The sequence below is a fragment of the Gouania willdenowi genome, unplaced genomic scaffold (genome assembly GCF_900634775.1).
Source record: "Gouania willdenowi unplaced genomic scaffold, fGouWil2.1 scaffold_309_arrow_ctg1, whole genome shotgun sequence".
In the NCBI taxonomy this organism is placed as follows: domain Eukaryota; kingdom Metazoa; phylum Chordata; class Actinopteri; order Blenniiformes; family Gobiesocidae; genus Gouania; species Gouania willdenowi.
Window position 1 is genome coordinate 294,432 of NW_021145070.1, and position 9,055 is coordinate 303,486.

General features: G+C 36.0%; 4 non-coding genes across 4 annotated transcripts; all 4 read left to right on the forward strand.

The window, feature by feature from the left end:
• Positions 1 to 1,215: 1,215 nt before the first annotated feature.
• On the forward strand, positions 1,216 to 1,288 carry trnaa-cgc (transfer RNA alanine (anticodon CGC)). The gene has a single exon. It is a non-coding gene; the product is annotated as a tRNA-Ala (tRNA).
• Positions 1,289 to 1,560: 272 nt separating this feature from the next.
• On the forward strand, positions 1,561 to 1,633 carry trnaa-cgc (transfer RNA alanine (anticodon CGC)). Its single transcript has one exon. It is a non-coding gene; the product is annotated as a tRNA-Ala (tRNA).
• Positions 1,634 to 2,267: 634 nt separating this feature from the next.
• Positions 2,268 to 2,339, forward strand: trnaa-agc (transfer RNA alanine (anticodon AGC)). The gene has a single exon. It is a non-coding gene; the product is annotated as a tRNA-Ala (tRNA).
• Positions 2,340 to 2,627: 288 nt separating this feature from the next.
• Positions 2,628 to 2,699, forward strand: trnaa-ugc (transfer RNA alanine (anticodon UGC)). The gene has a single exon. It is a non-coding gene; the product is annotated as a tRNA-Ala (tRNA).
• The last annotated feature ends 6,356 nt before the right edge of the window (positions 2,700 to 9,055 follow it).

Genomic DNA, 9,055 nt, shown 5'->3' on the forward strand with positions numbered 1-9,055 from the left:
TCGGCCAAAAAATTTCATTTGGGTACATCCCTAATGGAAACTCCTGCATCATGTTTTATCAATGACCCTGTGGGCGGGTCATTGATTTGACTTTGCTTTTATCGACAGCTTGAGTCATGAAGTAAAAACGCAAATGGAAAAGACAGACAAAATGAAAAAAGCAAAATGGAAAAAGAATGATTTCATTTATATATTTTTTCATTATTGATTCTCTTTTTTATTTCCACATGCATTTCCTTTTAATTTTGGCATTCCTGTGATTCCATAGAATCTAACCTTTTAATATGTCTTGCTGCCTGTAGATTAGTAGGAGGGCATGGGGAGGGGCCACACCATAGCTCTGCCCAAAAGGTTTTGTAAGGATGTGATTATCACAGTTTTAAAAGCCTTTTCTCAGGAAAATCCAAATCTAAATTTTTTCAAGTCTTATGGCTTACTATTGCCTTCCCACCGATTGTGGGCATTTGCAACTTGTTACTCTTTTTTTTTTTCTTTCTCATTTTTTGTGAACACAATTGGGGATGTAGCTCAGTGGTAGAGCGCATGCTTTGCATGTATGAGGCCCCAGGTTCAATCTCTGGGATCTCCAAAAAACAAGAACTCATGGATTGTGAAGTTCTGTGCCTTCTTTCTGCAATGGGTGTTTGTCACATTTTTCTCATTTTTCATGCCATTCTGCATATTAATCCCAGTTTAAGTGTGCACATCATATTTAGACTAGTTTTTAGGGTCTTTTGATAGCCTTTTCTCAGAAAAAAAAAAACAACTCCAAATTTTTTCAAGTCTTATGCCTTACTATTATTTTACCTCCGATTTTGGGCATTTGCAACTTTTTTCTCATTTTTTTTTCTCATTTTTAATTACAAAAACAGGGGATGTAGCTCAGTGGTAGAGTGCATGCATAGCATGTATGAGGCCTCAGGTTCAATCCCTGGCATTTCCAAAGAACAAAAGCTCATGCATCGTGAAGTTCTTTGCCTTCTTTCTGCAATGGGTGTTTGTCACATATTTTTCATGCCCTTTTGCATTTTAATCCCAGTTTAAGTGTTCACATCATATTTAGACTAGTTTTTAGGGTCTTTTGATAGACTTTTCTCAGAAAAAGCCAAATCTAATTTTTTTCAAGTCTTATGCCTTACTATTGCCTTCCCTCTGATTGTGGGCATTTGCAACTTTTTGCTCGTTTTTTTTTTCTCATTTTTTGTGAACACAATTGGGGATGTAGCTCAGTGGTAGAGTGCATGCTTCGCATGTATGAGACCCCCAGGTTCAATCCCTGGCATCTCCAAGAAACAAAAACTCAATGTTTGTGAACTTGTATGCTTTCTTTCTGCAATGGGTGTTTGTCACATATTTTTCATGCCCTTTTGCATTTTAATCCCAGTTTAAGTGTTCACATCATATTTAGACTAGTTTTTAGGGTCTTTTGATAGACTTTTCTCAGAAAAAGCCAAATCTAATTTTTTTCAAGTCTTATGCCTTACTATTGCCTTCCCTCTGATTGTGGGCATTTGCAACTTTTTGCTCATTTTTTTTTTCTCATTTTTTGTGAACACAATTGGGGATGTAGCTCAGTGGTAGAGTGCATGCTTCGCATGTATGAGACCCCCAGGTTCAATCCCTGGCATCTCCAAGAAACAAAAACTCAATGTTTGTGAACTTGTATGCTTTCTTTCTGCAATGGGTGTTTGTCACATTTTTCATGCTCTTCTGCATTTTAATCCCAGTTTAAGTGTTCACATCATATTTAGACTAGTTTTTAGGGTACTTTTGATAGCCTTTTCTCAGAAAAATCCAAATCTAAATTTTTTTCAAGTCTTATGCCTTACTATTGCCTTCCCTCCGATTGTGGGCATTTGCAACTTTTTGCTCATTTTTTTTTTTTCTCATTTTCTGGGAACGCAATTGGGAATGTAGCTCAGTGGTAGAGCACATGCTTTGCATGTATGAGGCCCCAGGTTCAATCCCTGGCATCTGCAAAAAAAACAATAACTTATGGGTTGTGAAGTTCTATGCCTTCTTTCTAAATTGGGTGTATATCATATTTTTCTCATTTTTTATGCTCTTCTGCATTTTAATCCCAGTTTTAATGTGCACATCATATTTAGACTAGTTTTTAGGGTCTTTTGATAGCCTTTTCTCATAAAGAAAAAAAAAAAATCCAAATTTTTCCAAGTCTTATGCCTTACGATTATGCCGTACAATTTTGGGCATTTGCAACTTTTTGCTCATTTTTTTTTTTTTCCTCATTTTTTGTGTACACAATTGGGGATGTAGCTCAGTGGTAGAGTGCATGCTTAGCATGTATGAGGCCCCAGGTTCAATCCCTGGCATCTCCAAGGAACAAAAACTCATGGATTGTGAAGTTCTATGACTTCTTTCTGAATTGGGTGTTTGCCACTTTTAATCAATTTTCATGCCATTCTGCATTTTAATTCCAGTTGAAGTGTGCACATCATATTTAGACTAGTTTTTAGAGTCTTTTGATAGCCTTTTCTCAGAAAAAAAAAAAAAAAGAAAACTCCAATTTTTTTTAAGTCTTATGCCTCATTATTACCCTACCTCCGATTTTGGGCATTTGCAACTTTTTTCTCAATTTTTTTTTCTCATTTTTTGTTTAGAGGACAGGGGATGTAGCTCAGTGGTAGAGCGCATGCTTTGCATGTATGAGGCCCCAGGTTCAATCCCTGGCATTTCCAAAAAACAAAAACTCATGGATTGTGAAGTTCTTTGCCTTCTTGCTGAATTGGGTGTTTGTCACATTTTTCTCATTTGTTATGCTCTTCTGCATTTTAATCCCAGTTTAAGTGTGCATATCATATTTAGACTAGTTTTTAGGGTCTTTTGATAGCCTTTTCTCAAAATAAAAAAAAATCCCAAATTTTTCAAGTCTTATGCCTTTTTATTACCTTAAGTCCAATTCTGGGCATTTGCAACTTTTTTCTCATTTTTTTTCCTCATTTTTCATCAAGACCACAGGGGACGTAGCTCAGTGGTAGTGCGCATGCTTAGCATGTATGAGGCCCCAGGTTCAATCCCTGGCATCTCCAAAAAACAATAACTCATGGGTTGTGAAGTTCTATGCCTTCTTTCTAAATTTGGTGTATATCATATTTTTCTCATTTTTTATGCTCTTCTGCATTTTAATCCCAGTTTAAGTGTGCACATCATATTTAGACTAGTTTTTAGGGTCTTTTGATAGACTTTTCTCATAAAGAAAAAAAAAATCTAAATTTTTTCAAGTCTTATGCCTTACCATTGCCTTCCCTCCGATTGTGGGCATTTGCAACTTTTTGCTCATTTTTTTTTTTTTTCTCATTTTTTGTGAACACAATTGGGGTTTAGCTCAGTGGTAGAGCACATGCATAGCATGCATGAGGCCCCAGGTTCAATCCCTGGCATCTCCAAGGAACAAAAACTCAATGATTGTGAAGTTGAATGCCTTCTTTCTGAATTGGGTGTTTGTCATATCTTTCTCATTTTTTATGCTCTTCTGCATTTTAATCCCAGTTTAAGTGTGCACATCATATTTAGACTAGTTTTTAGAGTCTTTTGATAGCCTTTTCTCAGAAAAAAAAAAAAAACTCCAAATTTTTTCAAGTCTTATGCCTTACTATTGTCTTGCCTCTGATTTTGGGCATTTGCAACTTTTTTCTAATTTTTTTTTTCTCATTTTTAATCACAAAAACAGAGGATGTAGCTCAGTGGTAGAGCGCATGCTTAGCATGTATGAGGTTCCCGGTTCAATCCCTGACATCTCCAAGGAACAAAAACTCATGTATTGTGAAGCTCTATGCCTTCTTTCTGCAATTTGTGTTTGTCACATTTTTCTCATTTTTCATGCCCTTCTGCATTTTAATCCCAGTTTAAGTGTGAACATCATGTTTAGACTAGTTTTTAGGGTCTTTTAAAGGCTTTTTAATGGAGGTCATAGTAACCTGTAGACAATAGTTGATGCTAAAGATAAACAATCAAACACACAAAGAACGTCTAACACCGTCATTCACTCACACTTCCCTGTGGGAACGGAATGTAGGACACTGTGACTCTTTCTTCGCTTATGCCCCGCCCATTCCCCAGCCTTCCAGTCAATCAACACTCAGAATACATGTAAACAAAACTCACATTGGCAGAGAAAGCTGCATATAAACATGATGCCTTCACGACCATGGGAAACTATAGTTGTTCCGTGTGCTCCAGCAGCAAATGATGAGAATGAGCAATGAAAAAAAAAGGTGAAAAATGAAGTTTTCTTGAAGTTTACTGTTCACAGGAATTTAAAAGTATTTTCTTACATTTATCAAAGACCTGACTTATTACACTTTAAGACAATTCAGAATTATTTTAATTTCTGGATGTTTGCTTTTATTTACAATTATTTATTTATGTTTATGGTTGTGTCTCTTATTATACAGTTAGATTTGTTGTGCAACCACTGGAACATTAGAACAAAACCTTTGTGAGACTCAAAGGAATGAGAACGTGTTGAGTTTACAATGTGTCTGTTACCACTTAATTTACACAGCCTGTTCTGTGCTTTGAATTGATTTAAGTCATTTCAGTTTTGGTGTGTGATCTGATGATATTAGATCATTAAGGATTACAACATGTCTACGATCTCCCAAATCACAGAGATCTTAGAACCATCTGTAGTTCACATTTTAACCCTTGCATTGCCTTGTCTGTCATATGTCTGTGGTCCATACACAGAACATCCAAAGGTTTTTTTATCTGCCAAATCACATCATTTACTAGTCAGTGTGTCAGCATTACAGACATTACAGAATTATTAAGCACTTAAACAGGGCATAAGTACGCTCTAACCCCCCCTCCCCCCCAGTGCACAGACACACTCCATCAGTTCTGAGTGTTGAAGCACTGAGACACGTTTGAGGAAACACTGCATGTATTTCTCTTCTCTAACTAACTCTCTTTTGCTCCTCAGTAACAGAGCTGCTGCTGCAGCTCACTGGGCTGTTTACACTTTCTTAAAGAGACAGTGTCCTGATTGTAATTTACTTGAAAAATGACTTTCAGCCACTCAAAGCTGCCCTGAAAGAAGCAATGCTACAGAATTAATAAAAGGGTCTTTGTGGCATTTTTCTCCATCGACTTTGGGCCATTATTGTTTCTCTTGTAAAACTATTAATAAAAATAAATGGTTTATATCACCTATTGCCATTTTAAGGAAAAATAGAGAGAATGAATATTGGTCCATATCACCCAGGCCTAATGTAACCAAAGCAGTAACGTTTTATCTTATAAAGGATATGAATGTCTAAATTGTGTGAAATGAGGCGTTCAAACACTGATTAAAATAGGATTTTATTAATATGAGTGTGTTACCTCAATAACAAATAGAAATCACTAGATTGATCTGCTACCTGGTTATGTAACAAGTGTTGCTAATGCTAATGCTACACCACTTTAGTTAAACAAAGGAAAAAGACTGTGTGACTAAAATAACATGTCAGCCTTTTTGTTTGATGTTAATCGTACTTGGAACCAGTTTGATAAGTTGCTTACATACAATTTAAATGATCTTTTATTCCTTCTTTTCCATTTAGGACGATGATTTTAAGTAAGTTTGTTTTATTAATAAATCACTTTAAAATGGTCTAAATTATTTGAATGAAAAAAAACTGTGATAAAATTGTGATTGTGAATCGCCCACCCCTCTGCTCAGGTCATGTTCACTGTGGTCGGTTGCCATGCAGATATCTTGCAGTGAAGAAGAGATGCTATGCTAGCAGACAGAGCTCATAGAAAAACATGACTTTTACAGATATTCACGTAATATTACCGAAATTTTTTGCTGCTAAAGGGGTAAGGAATCATTTATGAACGTGTTTAAAAGTAGAAGGCGGCCAGATAGAAAGTATTAGCAGATTACGCCCGCCGCCAACTCTTCTGGATAGCAAATTTAAATTTTCACAGTATCTATGTGAATCATGATACCTATGAATCGATTTTTAACTGCCTTACGATTAATCGTTACATCCCTAATGAAATTCAATTATTAATGTAAATATTCAAATTTTTACTAATGCACCAAGATAAAGCTGTTGTTTCTACTATTTACATCATTAGTTTTAATGAGTGTTTTTCATATCCAAGTAAAATTGGTACTGCTTTATATCCTTAAATCAATCAAAAGTGAATCGAGAATCGTGAATCAAATCGAATCGGGCACTTGTTATTCTAATCGATACCCAGCCCTAATGATACTGATACCGTTGCTATTTTTATGACACCACAGTTTTACCGTATTACCGCCCATGCCTAGTGTGTGTGTGGAGTGAATTTCTCCCTGACGCGGTGTCAGTTTGGGCTGAAACTTTTTTAACAGCTTCCACATAGTGGTGTAACAATACATTGATCCACATCAATTAATTAATTAACGATTCATTTACATTGATGCACAATGAAGACATGGATAAACATCGTCATCTTTAAGATACACCTTTATTTTGAAATAAACATACGTCCCTGCCACTATTTCCTGGTTGGAAATAGACTGTAGCTCCGGTGTTAGCCCCGCCCCATCGCGACCAATAAATGAATGATGAACCTTTTCCATCAGTGTTATATGGTTGGGTTTAGATCTTAACTTGTCATGTGGCAGTAGATTAATGCCCTACATTACCTACATGACATGTGACCTTTCATCTACAATAGTTTAAAGTAGGGATGTTCCATTCTGATATAGATATCTGATACTAGTCCAATATTAGCAAAAAACTATTATCACATTATATAGGCCTGCATCTAAAATGTGTGATATAAACACTCTGATCTAATCAGTTCATTCCATACTCCGCTCCAGCTTTTCTAATTAATAGGTCAGTTTTTTTCTTTTCTTTTTTTCCTCAACGTTGCAGAATCGGTAAAGTTAAACTGTTTCCACTGAAGACCTTCATTTTCCTCCACATCATGTGATCTCTGAACAAACTGATAGTTTTAGTCAATTTCAAAGTGATGACACTGCAAAGGATGGATGAATATTTCTAGATCTTTCATGTTCATTCTGTCTCTTCCATCCTTCAGGTGGAGCTGATTCCATGCTGATGTTACAGGTGAATGGAGGATTGTGGAACCACTCAGCCGTGACAGCAAACATGGACTCCTCAGAAAAGGTGAGAAATGAGTGGAACAAAACCAGTGAATGTAGAACCAGTGAAAGACACCATTATGGGTGTACTCATACTGCCAGCTCAGGCTGTTCCAAGCTCACATCAGGAATCCCCCCTCCCTGTCCCTTTTCTGGCACGGTACAACGGACGTGATCACCAGCTCAACTCGGTTCCCACAGAGAAACTAGTCATCTCGTTCATTTACGACACGCATGGCATTATGTCATCATTAAGCGACTCTGTTCATACCTGTCAAGTTTTGAATTTGAAAATAAGGAAATTTTTCTGGCGTCCACTACGAAGCCGTCCCACCCGCCCAACCAAGCTCCAGTATTTTATTTATTTTTTTCCGGAAAAGAAAGATATATAATACAAAATAAATACTAATGAATAAAAAACAAAATTAAACAAAAACGTATGTCAAAAATAAAGATACAATTAAAAGGTAGATATAAATTGTAGTGACAGTGATTATTCTGACTGTCACAGTCATCATATTTCCCCTCAGGGATCAATGGTTTACTGAATCTGATCAGGTTTATTGTTTAGGTTAATTTAAATTAAGTTTATCAAAACTTAATTTAAATGGTCCTGATGACATCATTCTAGACCATAATGATTACACAAAAACAAATGGAGGCAAGGATGCATCAGTTATTTCACCACTAGGGGTCAGAATATTTGACAGTATCAGAAGTTCTCATTAATCTACGATGTTTCAGACTCTACAATCCCTGGTATTGATGGTCTAGTACACACATTATCAGTGCTCCCCAGAACATTTTCCCATAAAAAAACATTCCTTGCCTCACGGTGACAGCGTTTCATGTTGATTCTGTCCATTTCTGCGTTCTAACCGTTTTCATTGGTCGATTCCGTGATTTATAGTTCCCTATTGGTGTTCAGCTGCAGCTGAGGGGAGGGGCTTCACGTGTGTCTGTTTATGTCTGCAGCAGCGAATGAAGTTGTCAATTGAAACAGGTGAGGGGGAAAAAACTAGAGATGAACCATAGATATATTAAGAGATGGACATGGTGCTGTTAGTATCGATACCTTTGTGAGAAAGTATAGTATCCGATACTAACTTTTTGGTATTGACACTTTATTTAGTTTTTTGACAACACTATTCTTACCAGTGGGAAAGTTCTTGATGATATATCTCTGCTAATCACGTCCGTAACGTGCAGACAGCTCTGAGCACAGATATATAGAAGGTAGATGAACCACTCCTCATGAAAAAACAATGTTCAGCTCCATCCACAGTATGAAAAAAATGATTGAACCATGAAGAACACATTTAAAATAAATACACAAGTGAGGGGAGGGGGGTGCAAGAAAAGCCCCCAGGTCTATAGAGCACTGGAGGAAACCCTGACCCACCAGTTGAGAATTACTGCTCTAAACAACTGACAGTCTGTAGTAGGTCTCCATCTACTACACCAAATATATTAACAAAACATATTTTTCTGTTTTTTGAAGAATTGTCGTTGACATAATCATTATTATTTATCATTAACTTATTCAAATATCATTCAACTACATGAAAACAGCAGATCATCAGTATTAAGTCCCTCTCTAACTACTACAGATGAGATGGTAATAAAATACTGTTTAATGGATTTTAAATCATTTTTATTTGTAAATAATCATAAAAAATAGAATAACTTAAAAATGACTTCTTTAACAGTTACTGTAATAGGCTGAAAACAACCAACAGTCTGTATTATATCTCTCTATCCACTACAGCAAAGATATTAATAATAAAACACTCTGATTTTCTGATGGTTTTTATTGATTAAATAACCTTAAATACTGTCATTAATCAGCAAGAACTTTTTTTAAAAAAAATTACTCTCGTAGCATGAAAATTACTGACAGTCTTTATTAGGTCACATCTACACACACCTCTACTACACCAAATA